We start from the raw sequence: 17,354 nt of genomic DNA, 5'->3' as shown, positions 1-17,354 counted from the left end.
ATTATTGGAGTTGTAGTCCAACAACATCTGGGGACCCACAGGTTGAGAACCACTGATATAGAGGGATAGAGAGATAGATGATAGATTAGATAGATAGATAGATAGATAGATAGATAGATAGATAGATGATAGATAGATGATAGATAGATAGATAGATAGATAGATAGATAGATAGATGATAGATGGATAGATAGATGATAGATAGATAGATAGATAGATAGATAGATAGATAGATAGATAGATAGATAGATAGATGATAGATGATAGATGATAGATAGATAGATGATAGATAGATAGATGATAGATAGATAGATGATAGATAGATAGATAGATAGATAGATAGATAGATAGATAGATAGATAGAGTTAGATAGATAGATAGATAGATGATAGATAGATAGATATAGATAGATAGATAGATAGATAGATAGATATAGACAGATAATGATGATAGATGATAGATAGATAGATAATGATGATAGATGATAGATAGATAGATAGATAGATAGATATAGATGATAGATAGATAGATGATAGATAGATGATAGATAGATGTGCCACTAAGGGGAGGGGCGCATCATGTCAACTTTCAGACACTCCAAGCTGACTTGGACTATCTCTTCTGATATTTGCCTGCAGCTGGTGGCTTTTGGCCTTCCAGCAGAGAATCTGTCCACTCGCTATTTGATCACTGCATCGTAAGAACAGAATGAATGGATCTTACCCTGCTGGCACAGCAGCCTGAATATCAGAGCAATGAGGGTGTGTTTTTTTTATTCCTTTGTCTGGAGCCTCCGGGGAGCTCCAAGCCCCCACCAAGACGCAGTTCCCTGAGTGCCATTTCAAGAGGTTGAAAACCCTGAAACAGATGTGAGAGTCCTTGGCAGAATGCATCTCTCTAATATACCTCAACAAAGCACTTAATTAAGGAGTTGCTGAGGCTGCCGCTGTACAATGGGCAACCTGGCTGATTGTTTCCACAAACAAAGCAATCTGAAGATGGCAGAATCTACAGGACCAGTGCTTTAAAAGGATGCCAGCAACTTGCAGTCAAAGCACTGACAGATTCACACTATGATTAACTGCATCCTCCTCTCTCAGAAGCATAGCGTAGAGCTGGAGAGCTGTTTCAGAGCCATAACTGTTCAGAATCCTCTTCAAACTAGTGGTCGCAGCGAGGGAATTTTGAGTGCTGGACTTGGTAGTTGAGCTCAGCGCTTGGAACGAACTAGTTCCATTTCACAAAGTTCACTGAATCTTGGAACTGCACCCGCAAGTAGTTCCCGGAATTGATGGGCGAAATGAACATGAATTAAATTTGTTTGGTGGTGGAGCGTTGAATGATTTCATCTTATTATTAGCTGTTTTATTTATAGCATTTATGTCCCACCTTTTCCTCCAAGGATCTCAAGGTGCTGTGCATGGGTCTTTCCTTCTGCATTTAATCCCAACAACAACCCTGTGAGGTAGGTTAGGCTAAGAGGCAGTGACTGGCCCAAGGTGAGCTTCATGGCCAAGCGGGGATTTGAACCATGGACTGTCCCAGGTCTTAGTCCGACACTTAAACCACTACACCACACTGGCTCTCTTCAACTTCATTCTCTTCCATGTGGTTCTTTTCATTCTTTAGACTATTTGGGCTTTGAAATAAATTAAACTCCTGTTCCACTGAGTGTGCATGTCTGTGTTGATGTTTCCTTAACCTTCTTAAGTACATTTTATACTTTATCACAGCAGCTTGTAAGATCTGAACTCGGGGCAGGAGGGATGCAATTTTGATAAAAGCGCACAGTTTTGCAAGCTATTTCTCCCAGCACAATGCATTTGTGTATGTCATTTTCAACAACATCTCAGTTCTTGTGCACATGCTGCCTTAATATAATGCATTTTTATAAATGCTCTTTGCATTGGAAAAATTTGGATAGATTCCAGAGGGATGGCTGTGTTCAGTTAATGAATTGTTTCCGGAAGTGTGAACTGGATCAAACTGGGTTTAAATGCAAACGGAATCGAATTCCCCATCTGTCCCTGCTGTAGAGGAATGCATTCTTGCCATGCCCTTGGTAAAGGATTTTGAAACAAAAAGATTCTGTCTCCCAAGGCCCCTCTAAATCCAAGCTGCCCTCTGAAATTCCGGGCTCTGGATAAACACCGATTCAGTCCAAATGAATCCCATGACTTGAGCTGGCGACATTGCCCTTGACTCCCTGTCTTCCCTCTACATTTACTTGCTACATTTTAGTCATACAATCAATTATCTGTGCGAAGGTTTGACATCAATTAAAGGCTTTTGTGTGTGCTGAGAAACCGTATGTAATAACCAAGGGGTGTTATTCTCCTCCCCCCCCCCCCATCTCCCCTGCATGATCCTTTAATCACATTAGAAGAATGGGCTGGGGGGAGCACGAAGGGAAGAATTAGAAGCAGAGGCGGGGGGGGGGGGTTAATCAACAGTGAAATCAGAATTCATCTGGATGATCCAGCAACTACAAAATTTAAAAAAATGAAAGGAACTGTCTTGGCTCAGTAGCAGAGGACATGCTTTGCATGTCAAAGGTCCCATGTTCCATCCTCTTCCTCCCCCGGCATCTGCAGGTAAGGCTGCCTACCTGAAAACTTGGACAGCTGCTGCCAGTCAGTGTTGGGAGAACTGTGCTAGATGGACCAATGGTCTGACTCAATAGGAGGAAGCTTTCCTGTGTCTATGATCCCTGGAACTACGACAGGGATGAAACATTGCATCAGGTTATTGGGGACATAATTACCTTCTCCCCCCACTGGATTATTCCTTTTCTTTAGGGCTAGCACGGCTGAAGAAAGCAGGTCTTGCATTTTGCTGTATCCCTTTCCCCCCAACTCACAAAATCAGTCCTCACTCTAAAAAGTTGATCTTCCTATCATCCATATTGACTTCAACCTTCTTTTTTTATTTATCTATTACAGTTATGTCCTGCCTTTCCTCTAACAAGCTCAAGGCGGTGTGCGTGGGTTTCTGCCGTCCCCATTTTTATCCTCACAACAACCCTGTGAGGTGGGCTGGGCTGAGAGATGGTGGCTGGCCATTGAGGTCACCCAGTGAGCTTCATGGCTAAGTGGGGATTTCGATCTTGGTCTCTCCCAAGTCCTGGTCCAGCACCCTAACCATCACAAGAGTTTATCCATGTGATGATAGACTGGGGAGAGTGATGTGAGCCTCTCCAAGTGGTGAAAACATCATTGCTATACATACCTGCTTTCGGTGAGGTTAATTCCAACTTTTACACAGCTCGTCAAGTGTAGCAGTGAATTTCTTGATTTGGATTAGATTTACTTCTTATTACTTCATAACCATTTGATTGTTAAAAAAAAAAAAAAGCCCTCAAAGCAATTTACAGAAAAAGAAGATACAACAATAAGAAGAATTAACAACAATCATTTAAGACTTTTGAAAAGTTAAAAATAACAATAGATTAAAACTCGCATCTACTTCCTAAACATTTGGGTAGGCTTGCCTAAAAAAACGGTTTTGAGCTGGCACCAAAAAGTTTACAGGGAAGGCGCCCTCATGTTATCAATAGGCAGGGAGTTCCGAAGTGTAGGTACTGCCATACTTAAAGATCCAGTTATGATCGAGTTCTTATGCAACACTTAAAATAGTGCTAAAGTGGTCGAGTGGGTGCATGTCATAGGCAGAGGAGCTTTGAAATCCCCCCCCCCCCGTGGTGCTTTGAGAGTCCTACTTTTTTTTTACTGACCGTGTTTGCAAAGGACGAGAGTTGGGCACAGTGCATCTGTCGTGGCTTTGATCGACAGAGGCCTGGGGCAAGCCTTACTCCTTCAGAAGAAGTCTATGTTCTTTCCAGTGCAGGCTGTCATGGTGGATTAGAAATGGACACTGGCCTAGCTGTACAAAGGCTTTGTGGTTTTGGGTGTGTGTGTGTGTGTGTGTGTGTGTGTGTGTGTGTGTGTGTGTATCCTCCCCAAACCTAATCTCCTTCAGTTCTGAAGCCTTTCGGAATCGAACAATGGGTTAGCTGAACCTTTGATGTGCTACATTAAATCAAAGTGCCATCTGGGTGCTGTGGACGGTTTCTAACTTGTACGGACAGTGTGCATCAAAACAGGTCACAAACTCTGGCTGTGCCACAGCACCGAGCAGCGCAGGGTTAAAGGACGTAGCAGGCAACCCAACAGCCTGCATCTTGATGAGAGTGTCTATTTTAAGCACATTGCACCAGTGCTCTGGAATCTACATTGACTTCTTCTAAGCATTCTATGCACAAAGCAATGGCCTCTTCTTAACCAGCAGAGCCCTATGTGGCTTGGGGCATAAGATACTCAGGACAATGACATAGATGTCCTTTAAAAAGCGAGAGAAGTAGATGGGAAGCAACTTCACTGCCCCGCAATGCACTTACATGTGTGTGGGGGGGTGTTTCTGTGCTGGAGAGCTCAGCTGTGGAGAGGGGGAATGGTGCTACCGTTTTCTAGCATGTCGAGGAAAAGCCAGTTATGCTGAGCATGCATTGGCTAACACACATGACGTCACCAACTCCATTCTCTAATCTCATCCCAGCTTTGCAACTGTTCTTAAAATGTTTGCAAATTGGGAATTATGAACGTGACGTTACATGCCACCCCGGTTTCCAAGTCATGAGAGATTCCAGGGGTTCTGTTTCCATGAAATGAAAGTCAGCAGAGATTGTGGTGTCTTTAGAATATATGGTTTTATTGTCAGATATATAAAACCTGAGTTTAAAATGGAGATGCTCCCAGGCTCAACACCCCAAGAGATCTGTCTTCTCTATTTGGCACCACTTTTGATCCTGCACAGAGCGAGCATATTTCTGCTGTCTCTTGCTTCCAGCCTGCTTCCTGCTTAGCTTGCACACACCACTCTGGCTTTTGTTCTCCTACCTAGCAGCAGGTATGCGGAGGAAAGGCCCGCCCATTACCCTATACAGCACCATCGTTTAGTTGTAACTCTTGCAACCTAGCTCATTCTTTGCGGAAACTGATGAGGACATTGTCATACAAAAAAATAATAATGTTTGACCAGCAAGCTCCTCTGTTAGATGCACTCTGTTAGAGGGATTCAAAATGAATGTTAATGCTTAAACAGGTGTGGAACCTCTAGAAGCTGAATGTGTTCCTTCCTGGACTCCTCCCATCTTACATGTGTGTGTTTGTCTCTGTTGCCTCCCTGTTAGTGGTGAAGTGGGTGACAACTAGAAAGATCTTTTTGGCTTTGGCCTTCTGTCTATGGTAGGGGCAGACAGTGGCGTAGCGTGGGGGTGCAGGGGGGGCCGGCCGCACCGGGCGCAACATCTGGGGTTAGGGCAAATCCATGGGTTAGGGGGCGCAAATTACTTGCCTTGCCCCGGGTGCTGACAACCCACGCTACGCCACTGGGGGCAGAGAACCTCTGGCCAGCAGGCTGGATTCACCTCACACCCTGCCCCTGCTCATCCCCATCCTGCCAACATCAGCTGGGAGGTGAGCTTCCATTAGTGCAAATGGGACCTCCCCCATCCCAAGCCTAAATGCCTTGTATGGGGGCAGCTGCAGAAGGAAGAGTTAGCCCTCTGCATGCCCTCTTCAAAAACTGGGGGAGGGACACCCTGAGAGGGTAGCAGCTGGATGAGAAAGGGTTAACTTTATCCTCTTTGTCTAATGCCACCAATGTTCCCAAATGCTTTGTTTTCGAGCATGCAGAACAACAACTCCTTGGAGTTCTTCCCCTGTACCTGCTCCAGGGGGACCTTAGGAGCCCATCCTCAGCGGCCAACTCGCCTCTTTTCACTCCGATTGGCTCCTATTGGCATGAAAGGTGAGAAGACATATTCTCATTGGCTAAGAAGCTCCCCTTTCATGTTAAGTGGGTGGCTCTTGGATGCTGGAGAAAGGGACCCTGCTACAGAAAGAATAACCTACACACACACACACACACACACACACACACACACACACACTCCTATACCACTGCATCTCTACTTGTGAGGAATGATTGCAAGAGCAGGGCATGCTTAGCCCAGAAAAGAGAAGATTAAGAGAGGAGGGCACAATGGAGTTAGTTCTTCATGCAGGAGGTGGTGCAGACCAGTGGTTAACATGCAAGCTCGTATCCACAGCATCTCAAGGACCCAATATATTTCAGGCTCAACCAGAGGTTCGTCAAGTTCATTTTTCATTATCCCTGAAATTCAGGCAGTTATTATTGCAAGTCCCTCAGTACTTCTATTTAATAAAAAAGGAACTGAAAAATTTGATGGGATCAAAAATGTTAATGTCTTAATTAATGCTTTTAGCCAAGAGAAGATTGGTGGAGGGTAACTGTGAGAATATTAATTCAAAAAGTATGATGCAGCGCAGTTAAAAAAGGAAAAAGTAATGGACAAGCTGCAACCGATGCCTATAGCATGCTCCTATCCCTGTCCACTCAGAAGCAAGTTTAATTCAGGTAAGTGGATACAGGGTGGCCACCTTAATTTATTTTTATTCATTTACTTAAAATGCCCTTCATCAAAACAGATCCCATGGCCTCTTTCAATGATAATGTGAACAACAGCATTATAGAAAATAAATTAGCTTAAACCTAATGACAATACAATAAAACACTAGCAGCCGTAATGAAAGACAGTGGATAAAAATTAAAAAGCAGGCTTGAGGGTTTAAGGGGTTTTGTCAGCCAGAAAGGGCAATGGTGAGAACACATATCCCTTAAGTACTTTTATATCCCACTGATTTCAGTAGGAGAGTTGAACATGCAGTCCTCCCATGGAAATCAGTAGAGTTCTGACTGTGTACCAGTATGCCCTTTTACTCAGAAGTAAATTCCACTTTGTTCAATGGTGCTTATTCCCAAGTTGGGCTAGGCAAAGCTGTCCAATTCATGGCTGGAGAACCTGCAGTCCTCTGGATGTTGTTGGACCGCAGCTCCAAACACTTGTCAATTATATCGTTATAACTGCGTCATAAACATGAGACACCAGGTGGTCCTGTAGGCCAGTGATCCATCACCAATGGGATTTTGCACTGAGAACTTTTATAGCACTTTTTTCTATAGCGGGGTGTGTGTGTTTTTTATCAGTATAGATCCAGCCTGGGTTTCTCAATCTCTGATGAAGCTTTGGGAGGGCAATCCTATACCTGCTTGCCTAGAAGTAAGCCCTGTTGCAATCAATGGGACTTACTTCTGAGTAGACCTGTACAAGATTGCACTGTTAAGTATACTTATATGAAAGTATCTTGGTTACCTGATTCATCAAAAAGTGATCAAAAAGATCTGAACTGAACTGGCTAATTAATTGCCTGAAGACCATAGTCTTACTCCCAGTTATTGCTGAGTTAGCAGAATAATCAGGGCATTTGCTGAACATGCAATGCCTTGCTCAGCAGGGGCTGAAGGACCACACCACCGTCTACTGCAGGGGATGTTATCCCCCTTCTCGCCAACACTTCAGTTCAGGATAATTGAGGCCTGTGGGCAAACGGTACTCAGTAGCTCCTGCCCCTGTGTGTTTGTCTGTTTGAAGTCAGCTGGAGGAATAACTATTCTGGGCAGCGATCCAGAACAAGCATTGCCTGAGAACAAGCATTGCCTGTTGCGGCTATTGATCAACCTGTTGGAACAACAGGAGGCCATAAGCACTCTGCGGGGACAAGCAGTGTAGGATTCTGAGGGAATGCCAGCTAACACGAATCAAAGAAGGATGCTTAGCCTTGGATCAAGGGAACATCACATACACTACCAAATTTTGCCAGATTTGTTCCATATTGATAGTTCAGCTTTAGTTACAGTATTTCAACATGCAGGTTTTAGTTTATTTCATTTATTTTTACCGGTACGGGCAAAACCAGATGTATCTTTACCTAGCGATGAATCAAATAGGTCCATTAAAATTAACAGCGCTTCTTACGGGGCTTGTTTACATGATCACTCGTCGCGAAAGGGCTTTCAAAATCCACCCAAAGTTTCCCCCTTGTCTTCTTTATGCATTTATTTAAATCATTCCTATACTGCATCACATTTCCTGATGAAAATCACGCACTCACAAACCAATACTGCTTTTGTGGGAGGGAAGTTGCTAATTGCATCTTATTATTCAGGCTGCAGCATCAACAGATCATATTTTTAAAATATATGTATATAAATAAAAAATAATCTTGCATGTCACATGTCCTACCCTGTTTGGACATCCCTTCATAGCTTCAGTAATTTAATTTAGTTTTTAAAGGTATGTTGGATACAGTCATGCATTTAACATAACATTTCATTTGGCCCTGAGAACTTGCAGAGGTGTCAGAGAAAGCAGCCCTGGGCAATGTAGGCCAAGGTTACATACAGATTAGTGGCTTGAAACATAGCAAGGTCAGTCTGCCCCCACCCCTGCTGTATTTCAAGTCACATTTTTACGTTGCTGTACATGCCAGAGAAGGGATGGGGATGTCTTCACCCAACACCCTTTACTTAATTTGTTTCCCCAGGCCAAACTCTACTGAAGCTGTCATGTGTGCAATGGCTGTCTGGAGTGTAGACACCTCAGCTTAACCATAGCTGCGGTTTCAAAATTGAATGGAAGACACATCAACCAGCAGTATTTCTCAAGAAACTACAGGATACAGGATGGATTGTGACTAATATCAAGTGTCCTTGGCTTCAAACACCAGCGGTAGAAACACTCTGGAGCCAAAGTAAACAGTAATGCACACACAAGCCAAGAGTCTGACTCAGTAGAATGCATATATTTATATACAGTAACTGCGTTGGTAGTGCATGAAAAAAAAATTTGGATAGGGGTACGGATTGGGATCTTGGTTCAGTGCCATTGCCCTTCCCTGTCATGCAATGCAATGCTACATACCTTTACTCAGTAGTAAGTCCTACTAGGCTTGCTCCCAGATAAGTATGCCTAAGACTACAACCTTCAAAGATGGAAACAATCCCAGGACTCCTGGAATTGTAGGCACTGAGATTTAACAGGCTTTCAGCAACTTCATTCATCCAAAAACTCAAACCCTGTTTTAAAAAGATGTGGTTATTATCAGTCTCTTTAGGGTGTCTCATTTTCTTGTGCAACGGCCCAGAGCTTGTACAGAGGCAAACTTTTGCAAAGGAAACATCCAGCGGTTTTCTGTTTTGCAAAAAAAGAAGAAGAATTTGTCAACACGATCATAAATGTGCATGGGTGATTCCAGCAAGTTTAGGGATCATTACCCAGGGATAATTTAAACCTCGCTGTAGCGGTGTGGTGCCAGGAAGTGTACAGCTCATGCTCACTGCCATGAAAAGGCCATGTGTCTCACACTGCGCGTCTCACTCCATTCGGCGATCATCTGCTGTTGCTGTTGCTGTTGCTGTTGCTGTTGCTGCTGCTGCTGCTGCTGCTGCTACCACCACCGCCACCGGTGGCATTTGCAGAGCTGGAGACAAAGCAGCCACCTGATTTGTTGCTTACAGTGGAAAAGCCAATTAAATCATGAAACAGGGAGCACAGGAGCTGTTTACCTGGATGCAGCACAGCGTCTGACAGCCGCAAATGGGAAGAGAGAGCACAATAAAACTTGGTATTTGAAATTAGTTGGTTCCCTTAAGTAGGCCTGCTGAGATTACATCCTTACACAGCCACTTCCTGCTTATGAGCTAGCTTGAAGGGGAGACGAGGAATATACAGTAATTGGCATAGTGAAGGATGGTGCAGCACAGCAGTTGTAACCCTTTTTAGACAGTCAATGCAGACTGACAAACACACACACACACACACACACACACACACACACGGAGCAGGGTCACAGCAGTAGCTTCTCCCCTAGGCCCTAGTATACATGCATTCAGTGTGTTGCAGTGAATAGACCCAACACACATGCTTGACATTCCATTGGAAACCTTGCAAAAAGTACACACGTGTGCAGTTTGTGTAAGGTCTGTTCACACAATCCACTAGGCGGTGCACCTAGTTCACAAGGGAAGTGTATGGCCACAATCCTGATTTTGCCTTCCCACCACCAACCCAAGTAAGTGAATGAGCAGAAGGGCAGAAGGACGAGTGGATGCTACTAATAAGCACAGTGACGAAATTCATAGAAGCATCACCGTCACCATCCCCACCATTATTAACCATCCTTGAGCATCTTCAGCTGGAGGTGGCGCTGGAGGAGACTTGAGGAGACGAAGGCACGGGCACATTCTGGAGGGACGTAAAAGTTGCAAACGTGTATGCTTGGTACAAGAGAGCACAACCTATTGTCCTTACGGAAAAATTGACTCACCAATTAAGATTGGCAAGAGGAACACAGCACAAAGACACCTTTGCGGGAGAATTCTCCAGAAAACCACAGACTTATACTAATTTGTGGGCTGTGTAATAAGAATGTGTTTTACAGATGTATAGAGTTATAAATAGTGGCGTATGTATGGAGATACAGGTTTTCATAATAAATTTTTTTTTGGGGGGTCTCCGGGGAAATTTAAAGAACTAATGGCACCTCCTGTCTCCCAGCTCAGCCTATGCCTCCACCACCCACCCTTGTCTCTTTCCTACCTTATCAAGCCTTTCAAAACCAAGGTCTAATCCTTGTTGTTTAGTCGTGTCCGACTCTCCGTGAACCCATGGACCAGAGCACACCAGGCACTCCTGTCTTCCACTTCCTCCCGCAGTTTGGTCAGACTCATGTTTGTAGCTTTGAAGACACTGTCCAACCATCTCGTCCTCTGTCATCCCTTTCTCCTTGTGCCCCCAATCTTTCCCAGCATTAGGGTCTTTTCCAGGGAGTCTTCTCTTCTCATGAGGTGGCCAAAGTACTGGAGCCTCAACTTCACAATCTGTCCTTCCAGTGAGCACTCAGGGCTGATTTCCTTCAGAATGGATAGGTTTGATCTTCTTGCAGTCCATGGGACTCTCAAGAGTCTTCTCCAGCACCATAATTCAAAAGCATCAATTCTTCAGCAATCAGCCTTCTTTATGGTCCAGCTCTCACTTCCATACATCACTACTGGGAAAACCATAGCTTTAACTATACGGACCTTTGTCGGCAAGGTGATGTCTCTGCTTTTTAAGATGCTGTCTAGGTTTGTCATTGCTTTTCTCCCAAGAAGCAGGTGTCTTTTAATTTCATGACTGCTGTCACCATCTGCAGTGATCATGGAGCCCAAGAAAGTAAAATCTCTCACTGCCTCCATTTCTTCCCCTTCTGTTTGCTAGGAGGTGATGAGACTAGTGGCCATGATCTTAGTTTTTTTTTATGTAGGTCTAATCCTACCCTGTTACAATGGAGCCAACTCCTAGGGGCTGACAGGGCTTCAGCCCTCCCTATAAAATATTTGAGGGGGCTGGGCCCCCCAAAGTTGATTGGCATTGCTGTTCAAAAGGTGTGTGTGCACCACATCATTTGATTGATTATGCAAGGCAGGGCTTACCTGCCCCCCCCCCCGAAAAAAATATTATATTCAAGTTGGCATCCCTGCCCTGTTAAGAATTCTGCTTTACTGTAAAGGGGTTGGGTGCAAACAAGGCCCAGAAAGTTTGAAAAGAATACTTTGTGCTCATCTCAAAAGGGCATGATGTAATCACAAAAGTCGCTTAGCAAATGTTTAGAAAGTCTCGAAATGCTTTCAACCCAATATAAACCATGGCACTTCCATGAATGATTCCCACTGGTAAATCATTTACACTGCTCATTCCCACCTAATTGGGGTTCAATGAAGTGGGTAATTCAAATGCTGCAGAGCTTGAGGATCTAAAGAAAGGTTTAACCACCCATACAAAACAGCGAATGGGAGAGAAAAGTAGACCAAGGAACCTGGGAAGCTGCTTTATACTGAGTCAGATCCATTGGTCCATCTAGCTCAGTATTGTCCACAATGACTGGCAGTGACTCTCCAGAGTTTAGGGCAGGAATCTTTTCTAGCCCTGCCTGGAAATGCTGGGGGCTGAACTTTGGACCTCTTTGGTCAAACCTGCATATAAAAATGTGTTTATTAGGGATATTTCACAGTGAAATGCTGATGAAGTTTCATGAATATTTTTAAAATAAATAAATAAATCACAAATCGCAGCAAAAATATCAAGAACTGAATTTAAGAAGGGAAGATAACCAAAATTGGCAGATCCTTCGATCTCTTGATGTCAGTATGTTGTGCTAGATTTTGATGAAAATCTATAAATATTTTTTTATAAATGGTGGGGGGCAAGGATCCCCTAAATTCCTGGGTGCCAGATCCTCCTCATAATTCCTAGATTTAGTAAACGTTAGAACTTAACCAATACTTGGGGTATTACGAGAACGTGCTAGATGTTGAATTTAGCAGTATCAAAAAACCCCAGGCCAAAGCAGTTTTTCTCTGCTCAGGAAATCACCTGGCAGAAGTCTCATCATGTAGAATAAAAGAAAGGTAATGGGTGATTATCAAAACAGTTACTCTCTGCTGGACGCCCTTCCAGATCTGTCAGAGTCTGCAGAGTCATGTTTAGAGTTGCAGGTTGCCTGGTGTGGCAGGAGACCCTTTGAGTCTGTGAGCAGTGAAAGCAAAAGGCGGGTGGTCTGCTTTGTGCTGCATAGAGGGTCAGACACAATATTTGGGGGCTCTTTGGAATCCAAGGCTGCAGCAATGGGAGGAAAAGGACCCTCTCAGTATGCAAATGCTTAGGCTGTATACATGTGTAAATAAGCCATATATCATAAAAACAGCACAGGCTCTACTGTGCCTCATTTCCAACTGAAACACAGACCCATAAGTGTCTGGAACCCCTGGAATCTCACACCACTCAGTGATAACAATATTCTCAAAAAAGAAGTGAAAATTACAATATTCATCTTGAAGACCAACTTGCAAACACCGTTCCCACATGTGCTAATTTAAACTTTCCAGAATTAAAGTCAAAAAATTGTGATATATATCTGTGAGTGCTAATTGCTGCATATGTATGTATCTGTGAAACCTAGCATAGGTTTGGAAGAAACCTAGCAACTTTGGAAGAGATATCCACTTGGGGTACATGGGATTTATGGCGCCAAATTATTTCCCATTCATTGAAGAGTGATCTAGCCGTTGGCTATAAGAAAGCCAGAGTAACAATTCACCAACAAATCTGGGATGTAGAACTTCAGCGTCACGTGAGCGAGATGAATAAGCATCCAGCAATCAAAGATAATGGGAGAGGGTTTACCCCAGTGGCATATTTGTCAAAATTACAAATACCTAAATATAGACGGTCATTTACCCTTGCTAGATTCAAAGTGCTGCCATCCACCTTGTTGCAGTGGAGATATGCACGTAAACCATACTTGAAACAGGTCTGCCCCTGTGGCTTGACAGAAGTGGAAACCGTCTCTCATGTCCTGCTACGATGCCATTTTTACAGGGATATACACTCGGTTTTTATCACCCCTGTTATACAGAAAAATCCAAATGGGCCCGAACCTCAATGTCTAAAATCTTTGCTAGAGGACAAGAAAAGAGATCACGTTAAAGGTGGCCAAATTTTGAGCAGTTGCCATAAAACTTAGAGAACAAGCTGTGCTATTACAAAGACTGTGGCCTTAGAAGCAAATTTTAGATAATATTGCAGAGATTAAGACTTAAACCATATTTTAACTGCTGCCATAATTGTATTGTCTATCATTATATTGATTGTTAATTCAAACTTAATTTTATTGTGTCTCAGTTTTGTTTAATATGGTATGTGAGTCTGGTCTGGGACTGTAATAAATTCAATTCAATTCAATTGAAGAGTGATAATGGTATAGTTCCTGCCATGTTCCCTGCCTCAGGGTCTCAGTGTTGCCCCAATGCACAAGCCACCCTGCTCAGCATCCCTTTCTACACTGACCCAGCCTAAGGACATGACTCTTTATCATCCTTATTGATTCCACTGCAGTCTTTCCTGCTCCACCTCCATACAGGTGGATACAATGGCAGAAGAGGCCATAGTCCCTTCAAAAATGGCAAGCAGATCTCCCTTGAAGGCCAAGCTACTAGAAGGCCAAATCATGTTAGGATTACTCTAAGTCAGCAGTAGGAACCTCCAAATGTTGCTAAACTACAGCTCCCATCAACCCCAGGAATCATGGCCAATGGCCAGGGACGATGAGAGTTGTAATTCAGCAATGTCTGGCGAGCCAAAGGTTGCCCACACCTGCTGTATGCCTTTACTGAGACAACTTTGCAACTTCAGCTAGAACTGGTAGCTGTCCAGGGTCCTGAATTGTTTTACCCTGGTAAAGGCCCTGGTATTCACTACCACTTCCCCTGTGGCCCCCAAACCCCAGCAATTTTGCTGAGAACTGGCTTTTTAAACGGAACGTACATAATGCATGGAGATATTGACAACTCGTCTCATTTTTCATTGTCTCAAAGACCGTTACGTCTTCTTGTCTAAGAACATACAACGGAAGGCATCTCCTAATTTGTATCAGTTGGCAATTCCTTACCAAAAGCTTTCCATTAAATTTCTATCTTCTTGCATTACAATTAGCCTCGAAGTTGGCTAATATAATTCTTTTTTTTTTTTCCTATAATGAATGCACAGTATTGCGAGACTAAATGCCATCATTTCAACCCATCTCATTCTACAGTCTATTTAGCTGCAATAATTAGAATGATTTATAAGGTCAGACCAGTGACTTAAGGGATTAAGTAAATCATCCCGCAATGGAAGAGGCTCCAGCTGCTCTTGAACTTGTGACATCAAGGGACAAAAGCAAAATTGACATCCCAAGTAATGGGCAATTTGTGATAACCAGAAACTGAATGTTGTGGTTCTTGGTAGGGGGGCAGAACTTGCTCCACAATTGCTATTGTCTTTAGTACTGTTGTGATTATTCCTATCTCACTCGTTGCTGTAGTAGTTGAAAGTGAAACAAGCAATTTCTCACAAGCCACATATATTCTATGCAATGCAATTACATCAGACCTAGATACACTACAAATTTATGCTGGTTTGACACCAGTTTAGCTGTCATGGCCTTGCCACTGCACCACTGCTGCCTGCAGAGTTTGGAGGAAGCTGGACTTTTAACTGAGAGCTTCTTGTCTGAGGTTTTGTTCCATTGCATAACATGATTGAGAAAAGGTACTGACAAGCGGACGAAAAGGAAGCCAAGTGCCCTTATGGAGACATTAAATTTTAAAATGTTTTGCTAGATGCCCTTTGGAGACAATGTTACAGCCTTCCCTCTTGACCTTAACCTGCCTTCATCGTATTCAGCTAAAAATGGGAGCATATTTCCCCTCCCATTGGGGAAATTCAGCTGGAACTAATTGCTTTATTAAATAATATTTTATTTGGGACCATTTGCTCCTGGCACCAGGAGGGAGAGAGGGAGAGGAGAGAATGGCTTCTTGTTATGTCACTTGCAAATCTAGGTCAGACATTCAGAGAGAAGTGTTTAGCAAATGGGCTGTAATCAAATTGAAAGACAAGAGGACATTCTTCCGCAAAGGTGAAGGAGGAAAGAAGGGAAGGTGACCTCTGCTTAAATGCCAAAACTTTTTGGAAGTACAAAAGGAAAAGAATATAATTGATCCCTTTCACAAAACAAAGGCAAGATTTCCCCCACCCCAACTTCTACTATTTTCAAAGGAGGTACTGAAGTTTCCAAAATGGAATGACTACAGTTATCTACACCAGGTCCACTTAAGACTAGGCAATTAGAACAGAGGATGTTCCAAATTTAAAAAAAAAAACAGAGTGGAGGCTCACACTCCTTACTCTTTCCTTAAATATTGGTTGCTAGACATTTGAAGTTTAAGGAGGAAATGCCAAATAGAAAGTGGGGAGTCATGGCAGAAGCACACTAGATGGAATCTGGAGCATTGGAGGCAGATCAAGGGCAAAAACTGGCTGGCCGTTGTATTTTTATTGCTTTTATTGGTGATATATTATGCAATAAAACACAATGCAAGAAATAAAAGAAGGAATAAAATACAATGTGTAAATTCAGTGTGAATATTTAACATAATGGGTGCACTGCCTCCCACTTTCCAATCCCCAGACACTCCGTGGACCACCTAAATGAAGCTCACAGACCACTAGTGGCCCACAGATTCCAGTTCAGGATCCCCTGGAATGAATAACCCCAATGAATTGTCTAATCATACAAAAGACCAAATTCCATAAGTTGGAACCATCCATTGAAATGAGTACAGTCGTACCTCGGCTCCCAAACGCCTTGGAGTTGAATATTCTGGCTCCCGAACAATCGAAAACCAGGAGTGTTTCGGTTTTTGAATGTTCTTTTGGAAGCTGAACGTCCAACAGGGCTTCCACGGTTTCCGATTGGCTGTAGGAGTTTCCTGCAGCCAATCAGAAGCCGTGCTTTGGGAGTCGAACTTTTCGGAAGTCAAACAGACTTCTGGAACGGCTTCTGTTTGACTTCCAAGGTACAACTGTATGTTGCTTTGTACTCAACGATACCAATTTTTAAATCTTTGCCTTTTGCCCGAAAACACATGCCTGACTGAAAAGTCGTAGAGAGGGCAACCAATATGGGTCCATGTTGCAAAAGAACTGGACCTAAGAACATAAGATGAGCCTGTTAGATCAAGCCAGTTGTCCATCTGGTCCTGCATTCTATTCTCCCACTGGCCAACCCAATGCCTGTGGCGAACCTGCCTGTGGTGGACCTGAGCACAAGAGCCCTTCCAGCAACTGGTATTCAGAAGCATCTCCAACAGTGGAGGCAGGAAAATAGCCATTACAGTTAGTAGCCATGAGAGAACTGGCTGAGAGATTATGCAACTGGCAACCATGTGAAATTGTAAGCAGAGGTATATAAAGGTTAATCCGTTTGATGAACCCAAAGGCTTATTGGGAGGGGGAGGCTACAAGAAAATGCCGATGAACAGTATCAACAGCCATTAATCACAGCGGTTGCTGCTGCATCACATTTGGCTTGGGCCAAAGAATGGAAATCAATCAGTGCAGAAGCCACCACAATCCTAGTAAATGTGTCTACTCAAAAGGAAGTTTAATTGAATTCAGCGAGGCTTACTTCCAGGAAACCGGGTCCGAGAGTGCAGCATGGGGCATTGATAATTGTTAATGTCTGATATTGTCAGCCTCTTTCGCTATCAAAATCCGCTTTGTTTTTATGTTTTAGAGTAAATATTACAGTCTGCAGCCTCTCAGCTTGGACCACTGTCAGGCTTTCCAACTCTGCATTAATAAAAGAGATAAGCCTATAACTGGCACAGTTTGCTGGATCCTTCCCAGCCTTGAGAATTACTGACATGAAATGTAGGTAGGGGAAAAACTGTTTGATTCTACAGCATTAGTAGAAAGGAAGAAAAATAAGTTTAGGCAGGGCATTAGGCAAGTTACCAAATGCCTGGTAGCAACTGACAGGGGAACTGGGCTCCAGGCACGGTTTGCGACA

This window comes from Podarcis muralis, chromosome 7 (assembly GCF_964188315.1).
Source record: "Podarcis muralis chromosome 7, rPodMur119.hap1.1, whole genome shotgun sequence".
NCBI lineage: Eukaryota > Metazoa > Chordata > Lepidosauria > Squamata > Lacertidae > Podarcis > Podarcis muralis.
This window is presented reverse-complemented; position numbering follows the sequence as displayed.